The sequence below is a fragment of the Chlorocebus sabaeus genome, chromosome 28 (assembly GCF_047675955.1).
Source record: "Chlorocebus sabaeus isolate Y175 chromosome 28, mChlSab1.0.hap1, whole genome shotgun sequence".
In the NCBI taxonomy this organism is placed as follows: Eukaryota; Metazoa; Chordata; class Mammalia; order Primates; family Cercopithecidae; genus Chlorocebus; species Chlorocebus sabaeus.
The window spans coordinates 19,473,399-19,497,967 of NC_132931.1; the positions used below are offsets into that span (position 1 = coordinate 19,473,399).

Here is a 24,569-nt window from a genome sequence, read left to right on the forward strand (position 1 = left end):
AACGGAAAGACCAAATATGTATTTCAGAGTATCATAAAGGTACTGTGTTCTTGTATTGGAAGATTCATTATTGTTAAGATGGCAGTTTGCTCAAAGTGACCCAAATATTTCACATAATCCCAATCAAAGTCCCAGCAGAAAGTGATGAACCGATCTCTAAAATTTCTTTTTTCTTTTTTGATGTGGAGTCTCGCTCTGTTGCCCAGGCCAGAGTGCAATGGCATCATCTCGGCTCACAGCAACCTCTGCCTCCCAAGTATCTGGGATTACAGTCTCATGCCACCATGCCTGGCTACTATTAGTATTTTTAGTAGAGGTGGGGTTTTGCCATGTTGACCAGGCTGGTCTTGAACTCCTGACCTCAGGTGATCCACCTGCCTCGGCCTCCCAAAGTGCTGGGATTACAGGCGTGAGCCACTGTGCCTGGTTGACAATTCTAAAATTTCTGTGGGAATGTAAAGCACCTGTAAATTGTTATAGCAATAACAGTTTAGAAAAAGAACACGTTATAGGGCTTACACTGGCCAATTTCAAGGCACATTGTAAATTGCATAAATTGAGACAGTGTGGTATTAAGTGTAGACATCCGTAAATCAGTGGAACAGAGTAGGAAGTTCAGAAATGATTTAAGAATTCAGCGTTGATGGTTGTCAAAAGCGTCAAGGTAATTCAGTGGGAGAAAGAGTCTTTTCACCGGGAGTGGTAAACCAGTAGGCTGTTTGTGGTGAGGATGAGCCTGAACACCTGCCTCCTGCTGGACACAAGATTTAACTCAAATGATGCATAGACTTATGTGTGAAAGTCACAAACTCTAGAAGCTAGGGTTTGGCAAAGAGTTCTTACGATACAGTGAGCATGAACTGTTCATGAAAAAAACTGATAAGTTAGACTTCATCAAAATTGAAAACTTCTGCTCTCAAAAGACACAAAGTGAAAAGACAGACCATAGACTAGGAAAATATTTGCGAGATATTAACACATATCTGACCAAAGACGCGCTCCAGGATACAGAAAGAACTCTTACGAATTAGTAAGATTACCATAGCTTAAAAAATGGTCAAAAGACTTTTAACAGATACTTTATTATTTATGTATTTATTTTTTTGGAGATGGAATCTCACTCTGTTGCCCAGGTTGGAGTACAGTGGCACGATCTTGGCTCACTGCAACCTCCGCCTCCCAGGTTCAAGCAATCCTCCAGCCTCAGCCTCCCAAGTAGTTGGGGTTCCAGGCGTGCACCACCATGCCTGGCTAATTTTTGTATTTTAGTAGAGACAGGTTTCACCATATTGGCCAGGCTAGTCTCGAACTCCTGACCTCAGGTGATCTGCTTGCCTGGGCCTCCCAAAGCACTGGGATTACAGGTGTGAGCCCCTGCACCTGGCCTGCTTTTCACAGCTTTTCACAGATACTTTACAAGAGAAGGTGTACAAATGGTAAATAAGGACATGAAAAGATGGTCAGCATTGTTAGTTATTAGGGAATGCAAATTAAGACTGTAATCGCCCAACAGGGTTCTTCTTGTTGCCCAGAAAGGCAACGTGCCGAGAACGGCAGGTGTGGCAGCAGAGAAGGAGTTCAATGACTGCAGAGCCAGCCAAGGGAGGTAGACGGGAGATAACTCTCATATCTGTCTGCCTGAGAATCCAGAGGCGAGGGCTTGAGGGTGTTTTGGCGGGCAGTGGCCTGAGGAGTGGTGAGTGCTGATTGGCTGTGTTGGGGATGCAGTCATGGGGATGTCAGGACTGTCTGCATGCAGCTGAGTCAGTTCCTGGGAGATGGGGTCACAGGTCCAGGTGGCATCTCTCCATCTGCTGAAATGCTAAATCTGAAAAATATCTCAAAGACCAGGTTTTTAGGTTTTGCAGCAGTGATGTCTGCGGGAGCCGTTAGGGAAGTTCCGAATCTCACAATGTCTGGTTACGTGACTCCGGGCAGCAGGCACTGTAGAAGAGCAAGCTAAGTCAGCAAGGAAGGTCGTGGCTTAACCGGGCCTGTTCTTTAGCAAAGTTCAGGCCCCTGTAGTAATGCCGGTCTTAGGAATGCGGCCTTAATCTCCAAACAGAGAGGGAGTGTCAGTTTTCCTTGCCTTGAAGCTTAACTATAAACTAAATTCCTCTCATAGTTATCTTGGCCTCTGCATTAGAATAAGCAAAAAAATAAAAAATAAAAAAATAAAGAATTGCTCCTATGAGGTTAGAAGCAAGATGGAGTCAGTAATGTAGATTTCTCTCAGTACTTAAAATTCTGTAAAGGTGGTTTCAAGACCGCAGTGAAATACCACTGTGTACCCAACAGAGTGGCTAAAATTAAGCAAATTGACCATCCTGACTGCTGGCAGAGATGCTGAGCAGCCAGGCCTGTCAAACGTTGTCCCTGGGAGTAGGAAGTGGTGCGGCCACTTTGGAAGTGGTTTGGTAGCTTTGTACACACTCACGGTATGACCCGGCAGTTCCATTCCTTGGTATTTAACCCAAGAGAAACCCAAGAGAAAATGCGACCTCACGAAGATTTGTACAGGAATGTTTGTAAGAGCCTTATTCTAACAGTCCGGGAGCAGGAACAACTCAGGTGCCTGTCAGCAGGTGAAGGGATGTGTGGACCGTGGCGTCTTCACGCAGTGTAACGCGCGACATCGGCTGTGCTGAACGAATCTCTCTTGCTGAGTGAAGGAAGCCACAGTTACTGAGTTTATACTTACTATACCATCCCATTTATTTGAACTTTTAAAAAAGGTAAAACTGAGCAACAGTGACAAAAAGCAGGTCAGTGATCCCTGGAGTCTCGTGCTGGGATATGTTTGGGGCCTTATGGGGTGCTACCTTTTGACGTGATGGAGGTGACAGCCGCACAGGTGTACATGCAGCAAAGCTCTTGACACTGCTGTTGTGAAACGGTTCACGTGTGTGATTATACCTCACTCAAGCTGGCCTGTCAACAGCAAGCGGTCCGCTGTTCGGATTAGCTGTGAGGGGAAGGAAAATTCCTTAGTGGCGACTTGGACTGAATTGGAGAGTGGCCTGGGGGTGCTATTTAAAGCCAGCCTTCATTTGGGGAGGGACCCATCCCCTGAGTTTATGGAAGGCCTAAGACAATGGCTGCCTGGACCTCCTGGGTCTTTGGCACATCACACGAGTGCTTTGAGGAGTGGCAGCACGTGGGGTGAGGTGTAGGCTGCAGGGGGTCAAGGAGTTTCACATTTGATTAAAAGCAGAACAAGCTACGTGAATGCAAACGAATGGAATGAAAAGTGGAACGTGGTCTTCCTTTCCTTCCCTCCCTGGTGACCTCTCTCAGGGCTGGGTGCCCCGTGTCACAGCTTCCTGGCCATCACTCAGGGCTGGGTGCCCCGTGTCACAGCTTCCTGGCCATCACTCAGGGCTGGGTGCCCCGTGTCACAGCTTCCTGGCCATCATCACCTGTGTTCTCATTACTCCTGGGGGATTGTTCCAGAACAGAACTGACTGCCCCAGAGGCGGGCGGCAGGGCATGCTGTGCTTGGCCCCAGTTCGTCTTTCTAGGCAATGCCTGATGAGTTTCTTGTGTGTTGTTCTGGAAATGTGTGTGCATACAAGCTCTTTATGTACTCCCATCACCTTTTAAAATTGGGGCTCCTTCCACAGTTTTATTCTGCAACTGTTTTCACTCAGTTTTTGACAGTTTTTTGGTGCCAGCACAGGCTGGTTTGCTGAACTACTTTAAAGAGTGCAGACAGACTCAGACTCCAGCAGCCCCTGTTGATGGACACTTAGGGGGTTTCCAGCTTTTCCCCCCAATTAGCCATGCTATGCTGGATGGGTAAATTCTTAAAAGCAGAATTTTTAGTTTAAAAGAGATGTGCATTTGAGACCATAGCTGGTGCCATACTGCCCTCCCGGAAAGCATGACTGCTGTGCGCTCCCGTCACGGCGTGTGACTGCCGTCACCTAATTGGGGTGGTGTGCTTTCAACGTTTCTAGAGAGATTCACCTCGAAGTCACAGTACGGTGAGGAGAGCAGGCATCTTCAAAGGCTTGGCTTTTCAGAAATGTCATTTGGCAGCTCCCGCTGAGGGGGACCCTATGAAACAGGAAGGGGGTGGGTGTCAAGTCCTGCAGCCGAGCCGCCACATTAGGGAGGAAATCATTTGCTCCTGGCCGAGATGCCGCTGTTTTTGGCTCCTTGCCCGTCCCGTTGTGCCTGAATCTGGCCTCGTTTCCCACCCCGCCGGCTGGGCATTGTACCTGTCAGCAGGGCCAGGCCTGAGGGGGGCTGAGGAGGGCTGAGAGGAGGCTGGACTGGGGAGGTGGAAGGCGGGCATTGCCAGCTCAGAGGCCTGGCAGCGTTGCCCACCTGGAACTGCTGACCCATCCTCTGGAGTCAAAGCCGGGCACCTGTCCGTGCTGACCTGGACATTTTCCCAAAAACATTTGTAGACTGGCCAGATGACACGTCTTAGGGCTCAGCTTCCCTGATGTGTGAGGCCAATTAGGAGGACAGTGAAGGGATGCGTGATTTTCCTCCAAGGAAGGGTCTAATTGACCAGCCCGGACACTTTTATTATCCTAGTTACCACGCGCGTGATTTGTAATTACCCGGCTGTTGCGTTGATCAATACCAGACGCCCTGGTAGTGCTTGGGAAGGTGGTGGGTGACTGTCAGGTATGTTGGTCCCTTTTAATTGGCGCCGATTTGATTTTCTTCGGGGCATGGGAGGAGGAGGGGAGAAGCGTTTGGACTTCTGGGTACTTGTGTGAGTGCAGTCCTTTCTTCTGGGCCTGCATGCCGGATGCCTCGGGGTCTGGGCCGCGTTACCCCTTTTGGTTTGTTCATTTGTTCACTCATTTGTTCACTATGAGCTGCTCTCGTGGAGCCCATAATCTGGAGGGAGAAGGATGCCCCAGGCCTGTGCGTCTGGTGTGCAGGTCCCGGGCCCCTGGAGCTGGAGAGCGGCGAGCGTGCTTCCCTCCAGAGGTGCAGGCCAGGGTGGGGCATGGGCCAGGTTCCCAGCTGCATCTGAGCACGGTGCCTGCCATCTCTCCTCCTCTCAGCCCCACCTCCTCCTGTGGCTGAGTCCTGGCCGCTTTCTGCCTTGGGGTTGTGTTGGTCTTCCGTCAACTCTTCCTCTTAATCCTGAGCTCTGTGAGTTAAGAGCCGGGGTGTCCCTTTAGCGCCCCTGTGCCGGGCGTGCAGTAGGCGCGTGCTGAGCCTTTGAAGAGTGGAGGACTGAGTGAGGGCGTCTCTGTGCCTTGCAGTTGGTGGTGATGTACGGGCTGAGCCTCCAGCGCTCTTGGCTGCTGTGACAGGCCCCCCCTGGGGTTACTCGAGCTGCACTACCCCAGCGAGACCCCCAAAGCAAGGCCAGCAGAGAGCTTCCTGACAGCTGCCTCACTTTGGAGACAGCCCTGGCTGGGGTGCAGCCTGTGTGCCTCTCCGATGGGTGTTCCCAGCAGCGCCGACAGGCTCACGCTGCCCTGTTGGACTTCATTCCAGGTTGGGTCGGGCCGGCTGGAGACTGTCAGAGTCTGGGGGCGGTGCTGTGGGTGTTGGAACCCCACAGGGAGAGGCGAGAGAAGTGCTTCCCCGAAGAGACCGCGGGGCTCCACGCCGGCATGTGCCTGGCTGCACAGACAGCTGAGTGCTCCGCTGCGTGTCTGGGTGGAAACGCTCTGGGTCTCACCTGGTCTCGGAGCACTTTTTGGGGCTTTTCTCCAAGCTTTGTAGTTACGGCTCTTTTACTTCTAGGCCTCTTTTTAAATTGATTTTAAAAAGTCTAAGGCCAGATAGTGACAGGCTTTAGACAAGTCTGGCTACCGTAGGTTCCAGGATTTATTTCAGAGGAGGCAGTGGCATCCCCGGTGGTATCTAGGCTGGTTTTTACTCATGGGTGCTTACTGGGGTCCTGTTATGTGCTGGCCTCTCCTTGTGGGCTGAGGGCTCCCAAGGTGTCCAGGTCCCTACTTTTACAGGTAGAGTAGGGGGTGCCCTGGCCTGGAATGGAGGAAGGGTCTGGGCAGCTTTGTGACAGGGCTGGTAGGAGGGGGATTTTGACAGGCGGCTTGAAGCCAGCACCAGCCAAGGGCCAGAGGCAGAGAAGCTGAAGGCCTCCCCTGGGCAGCCCACCACTGCCTGCGCTTCTCTCCGAGGACTTCCCAACAGTGCCATGGCCTTCGGAGGGCTGGGGTCTCAGGCAGGCTACGGGCAGCTCCACAGCTCCCTACCCGACACTCTTCAACGTCAGCATTGGGGCTGTGAGGTGTGACCTCTACAGGATCACCTGCGGTCACTCCCTGTGGCCAGCTGTAGCTGTCATTTGTGTCAGGAGCTGCTGGTCTTGCCTGCACCACCCACCTTCCCACCCTTCACCCACCCTGCATGGCCTGGGTTCTTGGGAGGAACAGGAGATCCTGAGCTGTTGAATTCCTGAAACCCGTGGTCAGGCGGCATCCGTATCCCGCTCCTCCCAGCCCCTGCACGCTTCTCAGTGGTGTGGCCTCCTGGACACAGGTGCCCTGACTCTGCTGGAGAGGCGGGAGGGGTGGCTGGGCCGAGGAATGGACCAGCCTTTTCACGCTCAGTGGCTGCGGGGGCCGTGTGCATGAAGCAGGTGGTCCTCGTGGTAGCGCCGTTTGTGCAGAGCCGTGTGGGGGAGCGGGCTTGTGTTAACAGAAGTGCTGTGAGATGATCACTTCATCATGAGCCAGTCAGCACCAGCCTGTGGGGCGGCTGATGTGGACTCAGCGATCTGACTTTCCTGGTTTTTGTTTGATGATGTTTCCACTGTTACCCAGGTGCAGAGCTCTGACCTCCCATGGTCGGAAGTACCGTGCGCGTGTCTCATCTGGACAGCATGCAGAGACCTTTGCCGGCAGCTGTGTGTGGACCCTGGGACTCTGTTACATGGCTGGGTGCTGAGGGGCGGGGGTCCAAGCCAGGCCAGCAAGCCTTACTTAGACCCCCTGTGTGCAGGCCTGGTGCCCGGTGTCGGGGACCCAGTGGAGAACAAGATCAGGCTGTTGCCATGAGACTTTCGTCTGGTGGGGAGTCCTGAGAAGGACGTGGATGAGGTGGGGAAGAGGTTCCAGGTGAACGCAGGTGTCCACCCCGCATTCCAGGGTGGCAGGTGGCCCGGGGCGGGTGTGGAGTGGTTGGGTGGGCGCCCCGCGTGCTGTGTTAGTGTAGGGTGGTGCACACCTGGCCGGCAGGCCTTGCTTCCGCTCTTCACCCTCCACCCGTCGAGGGCGCGCCCTGGGAGGGGGTGGAGGATGGTGGGCATGCGTGGGAAGGGCTCTGAGATCCTTGGCCTCATGGAGAGCGTTGGGCAGTTACCCGTCCCCTGCCCTTGGGCCTTTGTGCGTGTGGCTTCCTGGAACTCTGGGGGATTTGTCCCTGGTGACTGCAGGGGGCTCTCCTGTCCCTTTTATTCAAGCTCCACTGTCTGCCCTAAGCTGGGGACTGGTCCAGCTGACCTGGACAGTACGGCACGTGGGCCCTGCCGGCCAGCGTGGTGTTGGGAAGCACGTGGGTGGGTGGTGGGTTGGGTTGTGGCCTCACCGCAGAGCCTGGGCTGCCGCTGAGAAAGCCGTCTCCTGGGACCAGGACTCTGGGCTTGAGAGGCTGGTGGTCTTGGCCCAGCAGTTCAGCGGCTGTCCGGTGTGTCTGCCTGGCCTGGCCCTCGTCTGGTTGCTGCTGCCTGGGAGGCACTCCTGCCCTTGCCCAGGCGGGGCACTGCGGGGGCGAGGATGCAGCGTGGAAGACTGCTGATTCAGGAATCGAAACTCCAGGGGCATCCGTGTAGCAGAGTGATTCTAAGATGATTAAGAAAACCATCGATGATGTAAAGAAAGTGTTCACTGCAGTGCTTATTGAGTGGTTTGCCACGTGCAGGGCATGTGGGGGTGGCGCACCGGGCTGCAGACATCCTTCATGACAGCAGGCAGGGGACCTCCTAGGAGTCTTGGCTGTGACAAGTGAGGTGTGAGGGCTAGAGAGGTGAACGTGTGGAATCTGTGACCTAGAAGTAGCACACTCCTTTCTTGGAAAGCAGTTAGGTATTCCATTCCTTAGTCCATATGCCGTCGTTTAAAACGGCCAAAACCAGAGGCCTAGAGAATGTACCTGGAAGATGCAGTGAGACCATTTCTGATCATTGTGGCCTTTCCGGGGCTCAGTCTCCTCGCTTTGGAAAGGCCGTTTTGGCAGAGGTCTGCTGTGAGGCATCTCCCTGCAGGTGGAATTTCCGGGGCTCAGTCTCCTCGCTTTGGAAAGGCCGTTTTGGCAGAGGTCTGCTGTGAGGCATCTCCCTGCAGGTGGAATTTCCGGGGCTCAGTCTCCTCGCTTTGGAAAGGCCGTTTTGGCAGAGGTCTGCTGTGAGGCATCTCCCTGCAGGTGGAATTGGGGTTGCGCGTCTTTCTCAGGCTGGCATCACGCAGGCCCCAGTGCACTCTGGCAAGGCTGGGAGGACTGTGACGGGGGACCCGCTGCCTGCCCTCAGCCTGTTGGGCCCCACAGTGCGTCTCTCTGCGGACTGGTCGCCGGCTTCCTGTGGCCTGTGTATCCTCCGTGTGGCTGGAGCTTTGGAACCCTGTTTGGTAGCTCGGAGCTCATGAGCCCAAAGGGCAGGGGCCTGGTTCCTCGCCCATCCTTGCCCAGCCTGATGGCCCGTGCCTGTGGACTGTACGTGGGCACCTGCTTTAACCCCTGCAGGAGTAGGGGCCACCAGGAGCATGTGGCTCTGGGCCTCCCTGGTAGAGTCACTCACTGGCAGGAGAACTGCGTGGGACCCACCAGGCAGTGTCTGTCTCATGGACGCCCGTGGACCTGCAGCCTGGAGAGGGGGCCTGAAGTGTGTGTTCCGCGCTCTTGACCCCCAGGAAGCACTGGCCTCTGTTGAAAGCCTCCTGCCGCAGAGCGCTGTTGCTCTGCCGGATGGACGGCCGTGTGGGCTCCTTGCTCCAGCGATGCCAGTGCTCCGGCTGCTGTGTGTAGCTGGCCCCCCTTTGTCTCAGCCCTGGGCTTAGAGCAGGCCAGGTGCTCAGGCAGTGCTTTCGTTGCTTGAAGGGGGGTGCGTACCTGGCTGCAACCTGTGGAGAGTGTGAATGGCTGGCAGAAGCCAAGGCGGGCTCTTGGGACATGAGAGCAGGCGGCCGGCCTGGAAGCTTCCGTGGGGCTGGTCAGCTCCGGCTAGCTCTTCCTGGCACAGATCCACGCTGGGCTGGGTGCCATGGCTCACACCTGTAATCCCAGCACTTTGGGAGTCTGAGGTGGGAGGATCGCTTGAGCCTGAGAGTTCAAGACCAGCCTGGGCAACACTGTGAGACCCCATCTCTATTTTAAAAAATAAAAATATAAAGATGGGATCATGGCACAGGGGCAGCACAAGTTCCAGGCACACAAGCCCGCAAAGAGCAAGACAGCAGCGGCGGCCTCTGAAAAGAATCGGGGCCCAAGAAAAGGCCGTTGTGTTATTGCTCCCAAGAAGGCGCGCGGTGTGCAGCAGCAAAAGCTCAAGAAGAACCTAGAAGTCGGGATCCAGAAGAAGATCGAACATGACGTGGTGATGAAAGCCAGCAGCAGCCTGCCCGAGAAGCTGGCACTGCTGAAGAATGGGGCGGCTGCCGCCACCTCCTCCCAGACACCTTCCTGAGGACGCTGGCCCCAGCGCAGGCCAACACCCCACCCCCTACCTCCATATGGGATCTTACAAGTGATCCCACAGGCTGCACTGTCAGGAAGAGGACCCGTCCCCCAGCACTGGGCTTCATCTAGAACTTGAGTGGGGGCCAAGGGTGCTGAGAACCCAGCAGTGACCAGGAAGATACAGTCACCAGCTTCATCTGTCCCCGTGCCCCTTCCCAGGCCCTGCCTCCACAGGTTTAACCCAGAACAATAAACCTGGCTTTGTCCTAAAAAAAAAATATATATATATACACACACACACGTATATATATAAAGATAACTGCCCCCCCACCCCCCAAAAAACAAAACAAAACCCAAACTCATGGTGGACCTCGGGATGCGCTGGCGCGCTCATGGGGCAGAGCTGGGTGTGGCTGCCCCATCCTGGGCCTGTTCCCAGGCCGGCTCCTAGAGCAGGGGCTGATGGGCCCTGTGGGTGTGGGGAGATGGGGTCCGTCACAGGCTGGGGCCGGGGACCCGGGGGCTGGGACCTGGGGGCTGGGACCGGTCTTGGTTCTCAGGCAGGGAGGGGTTGTGAACTCTGTTTTGGGAATGTGTGTTTGAAGTGTCAGTGATGTAGCCAGAAGGAGGTGTCAGACAGCAGCCCGTGTCAGGCTGGTGTGGCTCCTAGAGGAGCCCTAGGGCTGGCCTGCCCAGTGAGGGGCTGGGATGAGCTGGCCTAGGGGAGTGGCAGAGCAGGAGGAGCAGATAGCTGGCCCGAGTCTGGAGGGATTTTGGCTTTTGTGGGTAGCTTTGAGCCTGAGGGCCAGTGCCCCACCGGGTCAGAGAGCTCTGCAGCCCACCAGTCCTCGTTGTGCCCGTGTCCAAGCTTGGGCCCCCGTGTGCAGGAAGAAGGTGACCGTGCAGTGCACGTCGTGTGTACCAGACGTCGGCGGCGTGATGCGTGGGTCGGGGCTGGAGATGAGAGGAGGAGTGAGGAGAGGCTAGAAGCCCCCAGAGCAGTGGGGTTTCTTCCTCTTCTTCACTGGTGAGCGCTTCTTGAGCACTTAGGTGTGCAGGCCTGGTGCTGGGTACTGGGGATACAGCTGTAAGTCAGGGGCTGTTTTCCAGTCCTCTCAGATCTAGCTGGGCATAAGTCTGGTGGGTCAAGCGTGGCTCCTGAAGAGATGACACTTGAGAGACTGGCAGCATGTTCCAGGCAGGGCGGGTGCTGGCAGCACGTGGGTTGGCCAGAGGCTGCGTGTTCGGGCAGTGTTGCGTGGCTCCAGCTGGTTGTAACCGCGGTTCTCCTAGGGTGTGGCAGAAGCTGGACAGGCTGGCAGGGATCTGTCCTGAGGGTAGTTTAGACCACATCCTGCAAGTCACAGGAGCTGCAGAAGGTCTTCATCAGGGAGGAATACATCTGCCATTGTGAAGGGGTCTCTTTCCTTGCTGAATTCACAGGATGAGGACCTGGCGCCTTGGCAGGACCCTGCTGGTGGAAGTCCCTGGGGCTGTCTGAACCGCTGCAGGTTTCAGTGGTCCCAAAGTTGGGGAGGGCGGATGGTGGTTCCTTTTGTCAGCTGAGAGCCTCATGGGGCAGGAGCAGTGGAGTCAGTCGCATTGCAGTGAGTTAGAGTTGAGCTGCGCTGTTCCCGTGAGCAGGGAGCCCTGGCCGGAGGCCTTCTGACTTCTGAAGATGGTTTGTGTTGAAGGCCAGACTCTTCCCCTGTTTTTCTGTTTCCCCTTCAGGTAAATGCCTGTTCCTTTGTGACCACAGTGTCCGTGGGTAGCACTGTGGTTTTGGAGTTCCTTTGTGACCACAGCGTCCGTGGGTGGCACTGTGGTTTTGGAGTTCCTTTGTGACCACAGCGTCCGTGGGTGGCAGTGCGGTTTTGGAGTTCCTTTGTGACCACGGTGTCCATGGGTAGCACTGTGGTTTTGGAGTTCCTCTGTGACCACGGTGTCCATGGGTGGCAGTGCGGTTTTGGAGTTCCTCTGTGACCACGGTGTCCATGGGTGGCAGTGCGGTTTTGGAGTTCCTCTGTGACCACGGTGTCCATGGGTGGCAGTGCGGTTTTGGAGTTCCTCTGTGACCACGGTGTCCATGGGTGGCACTGTGGTTTTGGAGTTCCTCTGTGACCACGGTGTCCATGGGTGGCACTGTGGTTTTGGAGTTCCTCTGTGACCACGGTGTCCGTGGGTAGCAGTGTGGTTTTGGAGTTCCTTTGTGACCACGGTGTCCGTGGGTGGCACTGTGGTTTTGGAGTTCCTTTGTGACCACAGTGTCTGTGGGTGGCACTGTGGTTTTGGAGTTCCTCTGTGACCATGGTGTCCGTGGGTAGCAGTGTGGTTTTGGAGTTCCTTTGTGACCACGGTGTCCGTGGGTGGCACTGTGGTTTTGGAGTTCCTTTGTGACCACAGTGTCTGTGGGTAGCACTGTGGTTTTGGAGTTCCTCTGTGACCACGGTGTCCGTGGGTAGCAGTGTGGTTTTGGAGTTCCTTTGTGACCACGGTGTCCGTGGGTGGCACTGTGGTTTTGGAGTTCCTTTGTGACCACAGTGTCTGTGGGTGGCACTGTGGTTTTGGAGTTCCTCTGTGACCATGGTGTCCGTGGGTAGCAGTGTGGTTTTGGAGTTCCTTTGTGACCACGGTGTCCGTGGGTGGCACTGTGGTTTTGGAGACGCTCGTTTTGTTTGTTCATTTGAACATTTATTTGGAGACCTGCCATTTGCCAGGCTTTAGGCTGGCTCTGGCGATGCCGTGATGAACACAGCACAGCCTGCCCACGTAGTGCACACACAGACAGCTTTAAACAATGAAAACAGCAGGCGGGCCTCCTCAGGTGCGTCAGTTGGAAGATGCCCAGGAGCAGTTTGCAGGAGTATCTTAGTTGGAGACGGCCTTGTTGGATATGAATGACGCTGGTGGGAATGAAGGCCAGACGTTTTTCCTGGTTTGGAAACAGGTGGCTTACAAGAGCCTCTAGAGTTTATTTGTTTAAAGACAGACCCTGTTCTCAAGAGGGTCTTCACTTTGCTGGCAGGATGGCACTGCTGACGGTGGTGGTTGGCTCTAGAGAGCTGCTGTGTAGTTGACGAAGCCCGTTGATAATCAGTGTCTCATTTGTTCTTCCTCACAATCCTGTGGACTAAGCTGGGTTCTGGGAGGAGCTGACTGGCCCAAGGGCATCCAGTGAATTTGTGGCCCTGTTGCTGGAATGCTTGGCTGATCCTGGAGCATGGTGGGCTGTGCCCTCAATAACCTCCATCCATCTGGCTGGCCACATGGTGCCATGCAGCTGGATCCTGCATTTTTGTGAGCTGATCAGCCCGATGCTGGCACTGAAAGGATTCTGTTGGGAGCTGCCATCCATTTAGCCTGAGCAGAACTCAGCACATGTGCGGGCATGAAGCCCATCAGCTGACAGCTTCTCTTTCAGACCTGATGGCTCCCAGCCGAACTCTGGCAAGAAGGGCTTACCAGCCTGCAGGACGGCTGACCTGCCTGCCTTTGCTGGGAGCCAAGCACCTCCTGGCAGGTTCTGGGATTTGGTTTTCAGTGGGAGGAGGCGCTCTGCAAGGTAGAGTAAGAGCAGTAATTACTTGGGAGAGGAAGCGTTTAACTTCTGAGGCTGCAACACAATACTATCTCGTTCGCGGAGGCGGCTGAGTTAGAAGATTAGCAATTAATTTTTTATAAGGTGCAAACTACTCTTCAGTTTCATGGAACCAAACAGTCCTCCCACAGCAAGGGAGGGGCAGGCTTCCACCCCGTGTGATTTTTCGGAGCACTATTGTTTGTCTGCTTTTGAGCTGATAGGAATTATTTACGAGTCTGTGTGGAAGACATTTTGACACACAATTCTTGGTATTCCCATTTGCTCTTTCTAGTTTTTACTTTTTCTGTATTGCTAGCGTTTACTGCAGTTAGGTCTCAGGAGTATTTTGCCTTTTATTAGGATTGCAGTTACAAAATGCAGGTATCAACTAGGTTCCTTTAAATCACAGTTCACTTTTTATTGACTCGGATGAGAAAAGTACATGTTTTTCGTAGACTGAGTTGAAAAGAGCGTCATTGGTAGCATTACAAGCATTTCTTTTAGCTTCTGTGTTTTTATTGTTTACTAGAGCTTAGCTGGAGTGTCGTAGATAACCCAGTAGGGGTCACTGCTAAGTTATCTGTAAGTTTTCTAAGTTTGAGCTTTAGATTGAAACACTTTTTTTTTCTTTTTTTTGAGACAGAGTCTTGCTGTGTGGCCCAGGCTGGAGTGCAGTGGTGCGATCTCTGCTTGCTGCAACCTCTGCCTCCCAGGTTCAAGCGATTCTCCTGCCTCAGCCTCCCGAGTAGCTAGGACTACAGGCACCCACCACCACACCTGGCTAATTTTTGTATTATTATATATTTTTTTAGTAGAGATGGGGTTTTGGCATGTTGGCCAGGATGGTCTTGAGCTCCTAATCTCAGGTGATCTGCCTTCCTCGGCCTCCCAAAGTGCTGGGATTATCGGTGTGAGCCACTGTACCCAGCCCAGACTTTTAATAATAGAAAATGTACTTTCTCTTGTTTCATTATTTAGTACTCTAGGTTTTCTTTGAGTTTTTGTAACTAAACAGTGGGCACCTGTGATAGGTTGGGATGGATTTAGGGCAGAGTCTGGTAAGCTTTTTCCCTAAAGGGCCAGGTATTAATAGTAAATATTTACTTGGTAGCTTTGGGGTCTATAAGGCCTCTGTTACAATTACTTGACTCTGCCTTTGTAGCCCAGAATAGGGTGACACGCCCTCACGGTGTTTGCCTGGGACTGAGGAGTTTCGCGTGGGATGTGGGCCTTTCATGCTGAGACTGCGATGACCTGGGATGAACCGGGACTGTCGTTGATTTTAACATAAAAGCTGCTGTCGACAGTGCGTCAATGAGTGGATGTATCTGTGTTCCAGTAAAACTTTATTTGCAAGACAGCTGGGGTGGGAGTAGGTTTGGCCATACCTGCTAACTCCTACAAGAGGTTACAGGGCTGCCATTTAATTTTGGTTTAACCATGCAGAGGCTGGGCATAGTGGCTCACACCTGTAATCCCAGCACTTTGGGAGGCTGAGGTAGGCGGATTCTTGACCTCAGGAGTTCAGGACCAGCCTGGGCAACATAGTGAGATCTCGTCTCTACAAAAAATTACAAAAAATTAGTCAGGCATGGTGGCATGCACCCATGCTCCCAACAACTTGAGAGACCAAATCAGGAGGATCACTTGAGCCCGGAAGGCCAAGGCTGCAGTGAGCCGAGATCATGCCACTGCACTCCAGCCTGGGTGATAGAGCAAGAACCTGTCTCAAAAAGAAAAAAAAACCCCAAAACCCCAAAACTAATCCATGCAGAGCCTTGCTGCCTGTTCTCTGCGGCTTTTCTTTTCCGTGCAGAGCCTTTTGCTGCCCACACGGCATCACGGTGATTTCTTCCTTTCCAGATTTGGGCCAGTTGGGCGACAGGGTGGGACCTTGCTTGAGGGTGGTTGTAGAAGAGAACCTAGAATGAAATTGGCGTTTCCTGGATCGCCAGCACCTGCTCTGGCTGGAATCTGGAGTTATCCGAGGCTACGTTACCCCTTGGTTAAGAATTGTGAAGGATAAAACCCTTATACATTTGCGCTGAGGGTTGAGAAGTGCTCATTTCTGTCTCACCTTTTTTCTGGTAGCTGAGAGTTCCCAGGAGCGCGTATTGTGATCATGTCTGTTCCATTCAACAAATATTTGTTGAGGGCTTATGACGTACCGTGCCATATACTGGCTGGGAGATGCAGCGGAGAGCAGGACACATGGTCCCTGCGCTGAAACTGAGCACAGCACTATGGTACTGGGTGCGGAGGTGGGGAAGCGCTTTGAGAACCAAGAGTGGGGGGGCCTCGCTGTTCTAGGACAAGGACCGTCCTCTGAGCGGGGACGCTTTCTCTCCAGGACATGGTGGCTGTTGGAGCTGGGTGGCCCTGGTCTCACCCCGGTTGCTTGGGCAGGTGAGTATGCTGGGGCGTGGCTTGGGCTGATGGCTTGTGAGCCTGCACCTGTCAGCCTCAGTTTGGGTTCCCTGTGGGGCGTGCGAGCCCCTCTTCTGACTGAGGTTCGGGTTAGGGTTTACAGCTTCCCTGCCCCTGGGAAGAGGCTCCACCCTCCTCTATGAGTGCTGAGCTCCGGGTCTGTTTGTACTGTGAGGAGTTGCTTTTGTCTCCATCAAAAACATGAACCACTGTTTGGAGCACTTCCATTTACTGACAACCCTTGCCAAATTAATTTTATTTAATTATCTCCCAGGGCTAAGCGTGAATACATTTTGTGTTAAATTCACAGTTTTTTCCTTTTCTAAACGAAATGGACTTAATATCCTTGTTAAAATCTGATTAAAACTAAAATTGAGTTTTTTGAAGTCTGATTATCCCATGAAATGGAATTTTAAACCTAATTACAGATGGATTTGCATATACTTTTCAGCACCATTGAAAAGAAACTTGGTATAAATTTATTAATGACATCCTTTTCTCTCATTTCCTTGGGGCATGACGTTAGTTTAGGAGCACGAGGGAGGTGGGAGAAACACCACCCTTCTCTCCGCCCTTCCTTAGAATTTTTTAAAAACTTTATTCTGTAGAGAATCAGTTCTCAGGGAGCCTGAGCACAGTCCTGTTTTCATTCTCATCTTCGCTGCTCTACCGGCTTAGGTGGCTGATGGTTTTCCTGAGTTGTTTTTCAATACTCAAAGCTCTTGTCTTTCAGAAGATGGAAGAGGGACATGCATGATCGTAGCTGCTGACGTGTCTCTCCTGTCAGCTTAAAACGTGGATTTGGCTGGGCGTGGTGGCTCACGCCTGTAATCCCAGCACTTCGGGAGGCCAAGGCGGGTGGATCCCCTGAGGTCAGGAGTTCGAGACCAGCCTGGCCAACGTGGTGAAACCCCGTCTCTACTAAAAATAACAAAAATTATCTCGGCGTGGTGGCACGTGCCTGTGATCCTTGTGACTCGGGAGGCTGAGGCAGGAGAATCACTGGAACCCAGAAGGTGGAGATTACAGTGAGCTGAGATCATGCCATTGCACTCCAGCCTGGGCAGCCAGGGCGAACCTCCATCTCAAAAAACAAAAAACAAAAACCCCCATGGATTTATATTTAACATGCTACCTCCACCCTGATTTAATTTTAATTTTTAATTTTAAGTTTTGTTTTATGTATTTTTTTTTTATTGAGGCGGAGGCTCGCTCTGTCACGCAGGCTGGAGTGCAGTGGCGCAATCTCAGCTCACTGCAACCTCTGTCTCCTGGGTTCAAGCAGTTCTTCCACCTCAGCCTCCCAAGTAGCTGAGATTACAGGTGCCTGCCACTGCGCCCGGCTAATTTTTTTATTTTTAGTAGAGACGGGGTTTCACCATGTTGGCCAGGCTGGTTTTGAACTCCTGACCTCATGATCTGCATGTCTCGGCCTCCCAAAGTGCTGGGATTACAGGAGTGAGACACCGTGCCCGGCTTAATTTTTTATTGTTTTGAGACAGAGTCTTGCTTTGTGGCCCAGGCTGGGGTGCAGTGGTGCAATCATGGCTCATTGCAGTCTCTGCCTCCTGGGCTCAAGCCGTTCTCCCACCTGAGCCTCTGGAGCTGGTGGGACTACAGACACTTGCCACCACGCCCAGCTAATTTTCGTATTTTTAGTAGAGACGGGGTTTCACCATGTTGGCCACGATGGTCTCGAACTCCTGAGCTCAAGTGATCCGCCTGCCTCGGCCTCCCAAAATGCTGGGATTACAGGTGTGAGCCTCCACCCTAGTTTTAGATACATTTGTATTATTAAAAAAATAAAAACAAACTCTAAATGATCATTATGTGAAATAAACAAGAAATTTCCAAAGGGCCACGCTCTTGTTCTTTGAGAAATCCTACCGTTCCGGGAGGGCTGTTTGCTGTTGGGTCTGTACTCATGCTTCCTACTGTGACTTCCTCGCGGCAGGTGGAGGTAACAGGCTCCCAACGTACTTGCCTCCAGTCTGGCTGTCACCGTGGTTTTGTTTTGTCTGGAATTATATGGGAATGGAATCACACGTCTTGCAGTCGTTTGTGTCTGGCTGTTTCACTCGCAGAATGTTTTCTGAAAAGCATTCATTCACGTTTGTTGCTTGTATCAGTAGGTTGTCCTTGTTATATTGAATGGATATACCATAATTTTTTTTTTTCTTTTTTTGAGACAGAGTCTTGCTCTGTTGCCCAGGGTGGAGTGCAGTGGCGTGATCTCGGCTCACTGCCAGCTCCACCTCCCAGGTTCATGCCATTCTCCTGCCTTAGCCTCCTGAGTAGCTGGGACTACAGGCGCCTGCTACCACGCCTGGCTAATTTTTTTTGTAGTTTTAGTAGAGACGGGGTTTCACTGTGTTAGCCAGGATGGTCTCGATCTCCTGACCTCGTGATCCACCCATGTCAGCCTCCCAAAGTGCTGGGATGACAGGCATGAGCCACCATGCCCGACTGGATATACCATAATTTTTAATCCAGTTTTTGGCTCTTACAGATAAAACTTCTGTAAACATTTGTATTCAAGTCTTTGTATGTATGTTTTCCTGTCTCTTGGGATAATACCTAGGAGTGGGGCCTCTGGGTGATATGGTGAGTATGTTTTAACTTTAGGAAAAGCTGAGGAACCAAAGTGGCTGCCCAGTTCTGTCCCCTGGCCACACGTGTGTGAGAATCCCGCTGGCCCCGCATCCCGAGCGCGTTCGCTGGCCGCCTTCACTTTAGTCATCCTGGTGGGCCTGTGCAGTATTTCCCTGTGGTCTTCGTTCCTGTTTCCCTGGTGACTAACGATGTTGAACATCTCCTCACGTACTTAACTCGATGGCCATACATCTTCTTTTGTGAAGTGTCTTTTCAAAGTCTTCTGCCCATGTTTTAATTGGACTGTCATCTTCCTGAGTTGGCAGCGTTCTGTGTGTATTCATGACAGAGTCTGTCGTCAGATGTATGGTGAATATTTTCTCCCGGTACGTGGCTTCCTTTTCATTTTCTTAGTGTCTTTTGAAGGGTAAAAGCTTTCAATTTTGCTAAGTCTGAGCTATCAATTCATTTTCTGTATGGTTTGTGCTTTTTGTGTCTGCCTAACCCAAGCTTCTAGGAACTTTCTAGCTTTAACTTTACTGTGAATTTTGAGTTAGTTTTTGTGTGCAGTGTGGTCACAGCTGAGGGTTGCTTTCCTGCCGCACAATATGAGTGTCGGTTTCCCCTTTGAATTTCCCTGGCACCTCTGATGAAAGCCTGTCGGCCACACATTCATGGGTCTGTTTCTCGAGGGCTTCTTTCGTTGAATCGTGTGTCTGTCCTTTCTCCAGTACAGTAAGATCGTAGTTACTGTCACTTCCTAATACTCTCTGAAAGAACATAGTAAGCCCTCCAGTTTTTTCCTGGTAAGAATTGTCTTGACTATTTTAGGTATTTTTTATTTTCAGATAAATTTTAGATTCAGCTTTCAGTTTGTTTTCGTCCCCCCACCCCATTTCCTGTTTATTTCGTTTATTTTTTCTGGCCTTCGTTCACTCACTGGGACCTCCAGTGCGGTTTTACCTGGGCGTGGTGAGAATGGCTGTCCTGGCCTTGTCAGTCTCAGAGGGAAAGCGTTCACATTTTCATGAAGCATGAGGTTCGTTTTAGGGTCTCGGGAGATACAGTTCATCAGGTTGAGGAGGATGCTTTTCTTTTGCCCGATTTGTTGTATTGGATCAAATACACATACAATAAAATGGACTCTGTTAACTGTTTAAGCCTACAGTTCAGTAGCTTTAAGAACATTCGTATTGCTGTGCAACCATCACCACCATCCGCCTCCACAACTTTATCTTCCCAAACCCAAACTCTGTACCCATTAAACGCTCGCTCCCTGTGCTCCCCCTGTTGGCCCTGGCACCCACCATTCTGCTTTCTGCCTCTGTGGTTTTGACTAGAGTAGGGACCTCCTAGAAGGAGAATCATGAAATATTTGTACTTTTGTGACTGGCTTATTTCGCTTAACGTAATGTTCTCAAGGATCATCCATGTTGTACCATGTGCCAAAGTGTCCTTTCTCTTTGAGGCTGAGTAATTTTCTGTTGTGTGGATAGATGATCCGCGTTTCTTATCCCGTCACCTGTTGATGGACACTTAGATTGCTTCCACATTGTAGCCACTGTGAATAATGCTGCTATGAACATGAGCGTGCAGATATCTCTTAGAGACCCTGCTTTCAACTCTTTTGGGTGTATACCCAGAAGTGGAGTTGCTGGATCGTACGGTTCAATTTGCAGCTGTTTTAGGAGCCACCACATTGTTTTCCACAGTGGTTGTACCATTTTACATTGTCATCAGCAGTGCACAGGAGTTCTGGTTTCTCCACATCATCACCAACTCTTGCTATTCTGACTTTTAAATTTTTTAAATTTAATTTTAATTTTAATTTTATTTTGGTGGTGGCCATCCTAGTGAGTGTGAGGTGGTGTCTTGTTATGGCTTTGATGTCATTTCCCTAATGATTAGTGGTGTGGAGTACCGTTCCATGTGCTCATTGGCCAGTTGTGTGTCTTCTCTGGAAAAATGGCTATGCAGGTTCTTCGCCTGTTCTTAAATCACATTATTTTCGTTGCTGTTTTAGGAGTTCTCTTGTATGTTTTGAATACTATTCTTTTACGGTTCTGGTTTCCAAACATTTTCTCCCATTCTATAGGTTGTGTTTTCAGTCTGTTGATAGTGTCCTTTGATATACAAAAGTTTAAAATTTACTAAGGTTTCATTTGTCTGTTCTTTTTTTGTTGTTTTCTGTGCCTTTGATGTCATATCCAAGAAATCTGTGCCAAATCCAATGTCATAAACCTTCTCCCCTGGTGTTTTTCTGAGAGTTTTATAGTTTTAGGTGTTAAATTTGGGTCTTTGATTTGTTTTGGGTTGATTTTTTGTGTATGGTTTAAGGACCCAACTTCACTCTTTCACATGTGGAGGCCAGTTTTCCCACACCATGCATTGAAAAGCTTGTCCATTCCTCATTGAATGGTTTTGGCACCTTTGTCAAAAATCATTTGACCATACGAAAGGGTTTATTTCTGGGATCGCTACTGTATTTCATGGGTCCATATACCCGTCATTCTATCCCACACTGTTTTGATTACTGTGGCTTTGTAGTAAGTTTTGACTTAAAGTGTGACTCTTTCAACTTTGTTCTAACTTTTCAAGATTGCTTTGGCAAGGGACCTTGGGGTCCCTCGAGATTCCATATGAATTTTAGGATAGATTTTCCTATTTCTGCAAAATATTTACTTAGGTCTTGATAGGGATTGCATTGAATGTCTAGATGGCTTTTGACGGTGTTGACATCTTAACAGCAAGTCTTCCACACGTAGTGGTTTCTGAAAGGTTAGTTGTGGTACGGAATAATCTTTTCAAATTGTTGTACTAAAATTCATTGGTCTGTCTTGCACTTTGAATGGACCTTTATCCATGCATGGTTATGTAACATCATACATCGCTTATTTGAAAATATCGACACACTGAATTATGTAGGTCTTTTATTATACCTTATTAAAAAAATCACGAGCTAATCACCACAAGTTACTGAAAAGTCTTTATTATTAGGAATCCGTCAAGCTTGTGGTGTCAGATACAAATTTTTAAGAGTTTAGATATGTGTTTGACAGCTTGAGTTTTATTATTGTCAACAATATACTCTTGGTTGTATTCTTTCAAATGATAACATTTATTTAATTCATTTCTGAGAAAATGTCTACCAGATGCTGAAGCCTGAGTAACTATTGTTTGTTAGTTATTTTTTAAGTAAAATATTTTATGTAAAAAGGGCTAGTTCAGTTCACAACTCAAACGCGGAAGACCAGCCATCGCACTTTAGTATGCACCAGAAATGTTTTATATGTACTTTGTATTTCATCGTGCAGACTGTTGAGATCTTATCGAGGGGTTAAGATTTAACAAAGTGAATATTTTAACTGGGCACAGTACTCCTGTAGTCCCAGCCGCTTGGGAAGTTGAGGATGGCTTGGGCCCAGGAGTTTGTGGTCATAGGGAGCTGTGATTTCTGCCTGTCAGTAGCCATTGCAGTCCAGCCTGGGCAGCATAGCAGGACCCCATGTGGTGCCCCTGGTTTGTTTCACTAACTTGTTGTACCCATCTCTGCTTTTGTATCTTCAGTTCAAATGTCAGCACAGTTAAAAGAAAAAAGGCAAATAATAGCTTATTATTATTGTTACTTTTTTTTTTTTTTTTTGTGGAGGCTGAGTCTTGCTCTGTCACCCAGGCTGGAGTATAGTGTCATGATCTCAGTTCACTGCAACCTCAGTGTTCTGGGTTCAAGTGATTCTCCCACCTCAGCCTCCCCAGTAGCTGGGACCACAGGCATGCACCACCATGCCTGGCTAATTTTTGTATTTTTTAGTAGAGAGACGGTTTTGCCATGTTGACCAGGCTGGTCTCAAACTCCTGACCTCAAGTGATCCGCCCACCTTGGCCTCCCAAAGTGCTGGGATTGCAGGTGTGAGTCACCGTGCCCAGCCACTTAGTATTATTATGAAGACAGTTTTGATGGCCAGGTGCAGTGGCTCATGCCTGTAATCCCAGCACTTGTGGGAGGCCAAGGTGGGTGGATCACCTGAGGCTGGGAGTTCAACACTGGCCTGGCCAACATGGTGTAACCTCATCTTTACTGAAAATACAAAAATTCACAGGGTGTGGTGGCGCATGCCTGTAATCCCAGCTACTGGGGAGGCTGAGGCAGGAGAATCACTTGAACCTGGTGGGTGGAGGTTGCAGTGAGCTAAGATTGCACCACTGCCCTCCAGCCTGGGGGACAGAGCGAGACTCTGTCTCAGAAAAGAAAAAGAAAAAGAAAAAGAAAATAGTTTTGATGTTACAAGACTGCCTAGAAGAGTATCTGCAGACTACGCTTAGTGAACTGTTGTCCTGGCACTTAGTCCCTCAAGGCCAGAAGGAGTCTCACAAGTTGGACTCACATGTGATCCTACAGCTTTGTGATATGCTCTTCAAAAATACTGTACAGGTGTAATGTAAATGCGTGCTCACTACAAAGAAAGCTCACACAGTGCAGAATTAAAGTGAAACTGTCTTGGATTTCTCTGCTTTTTCAAATTCTGCCGTGTCCCAGGTTAACATTAGCAGTTTGCTGTAAGTCCTCCTAGATAATTTTTGTGTGCACGGACATCTTATGTGCGTAACAAATGGCATCAGACGGCCTGTATTGTTATGTTACTTTCCCTTGAATTGAGTTACTTGAAATGCCTGGTGCTTACTCTTCAGTAGCCGTGATTCCATCCTAGAATGTACATATTTTAACCATTTCCTGTACACTACAGTTGTTGCCAGTTTTTTTTCTTTTTCTTTTTGCTGTTGACACACAGAGATTTAGTGAACACCATTTCATTAAACATATTTTTTTGGTAAACATATCTGAAAGAGTCTTTTTATTGATGGGAATAGTAAGATATAGGGTATGAATATTTAACACTTTAGTAATTTTTGGCAAATTACTTTCCAAAATTATACTTCTATTGACAGTGCTTAAGATTGCCCATTTTTCTGATAACATTCATTGATGTTGTCAGTGTTTCAATTTTTGCCCTTTACTGAAAGTCAGCTGCTGTAGTCCTAGCACAGTGCTTTCTGTGACAGATGTTTCAGATGACAGTGCTTCCTGCCCTCAGCTACATCTGGCTGCCCTGGTAGCTTTCAGGCTCTCAGGCACCCCTCCCTAATGGACCGACTGGGGTCAAGGGCTCTGGACATGCTGCCCACCCTGGCCCAAGAGCCTCCTGAACAGGTAGGCTCGGGGTGGGGGTGAGTCCGTTGGCTTAGATGACAAATGGAGGTAGAGGATACATTCTCGCCTGTTATTTTGATTTTTTTTCCTCCTCACCCTGACTGTCACATTCTCGCCTTTTCCAGCTTCAATCCCCAGTCACATTAGCTTCCCAGGATTAAAATGGTCTCTCTCTCATGAGACCTGTTTAGAAATCTAGAAGCATTAAAAGAAAAAGAAGAAAAAAACCCCAAAATCTAGAAGCATGCACGTGGCTTAGAAAATGCCTTTGTGTTGCCAGATGCAGTTCCCTTGCTTTGACAGTGGCATTCAATGTGGTCTTTTAAAAAAAGAAACTTTCTATTCCTTTAACATTTTTTTGGAGATAATAATGACATACAGTGAAATGGACAGATCTTGCGTATATAATTGAGTATTGAAAACGTACCACCTGTGTAATCACTGCCTCCGTCAGGCTGTAGAAAGTTTCCATGACCTCTGGAAGTTCCTTCTCGTCCCTTCAGTCAATTCCTACCCCTGGGAGACAAGCACTGTTCTGATTTCTATTACCATAAATTAGTTTTGTGTGTTCTTGAATTGTAAATAAATGGAATCGTGCTGTGTTTATTCTTAAATTGCTGTCATCTTTTGCCCAGAGCTAGGACTAGGGGGAGGTGAGAGAGTGCGGCATCTGCGCAGCACACCCCAGGAGTGAGATTCTCAGAGCCGTCTCTTTCTGAAAGTTTGTATGCCAGCATCTCTCTTGCTTCACCCTCGTCCTGGCCCTGCTTTTGGACAACAGAGTGCTTTTGAGGTTCAGCCCTGTTTTGGGGAGATGAGTGGTACGTTTTAATTTGTTTGTATTATTTATTTGTTTTTTGAGATGGAGTTTCACTCGTTGCCCAGGCTGGAATGGTATGGTGTGATCTCGGCTCACTGAAACCTCTGCCTCCCGGGTTCAAATGATTCTCCTGCCTCAGCCTCCTGAGTAGCTGGGATTACAGGCGTGCGCCACCATGCCCGGCTAATTTTTGTATTCTTAGTAGAGATGGGGTTTCACCATGTTGGCCAGGCTGGTCTCGAGCTTCTGACCTCAGGTGATCTGCCCGCCTCAGCCTCCCAAAGTGCTGGAATTACAGGTGTGAGCCACCGCGCCCGGCCGAG

The 24,569-nt window shown here is 50.1% G+C and overlaps 1 protein-coding gene and 1 pseudogene across 8 annotated transcripts in view; both read left to right on the top strand.

Annotated features, from left to right (window-relative positions):
* The window catches only part of MAD1L1 (mitotic arrest deficient 1 like 1), a 423,430-nt gene that overhangs the window by 27,378 nt on the left and 371,483 nt on the right, over positions 1-24,569 (top strand). The gene's annotated exons all lie outside the window — the stretch shown is intronic.
* On the top strand, positions 9,226-10,113 carry LOC103246870 (leydig cell tumor 10 kDa protein homolog pseudogene; annotated as a pseudogene).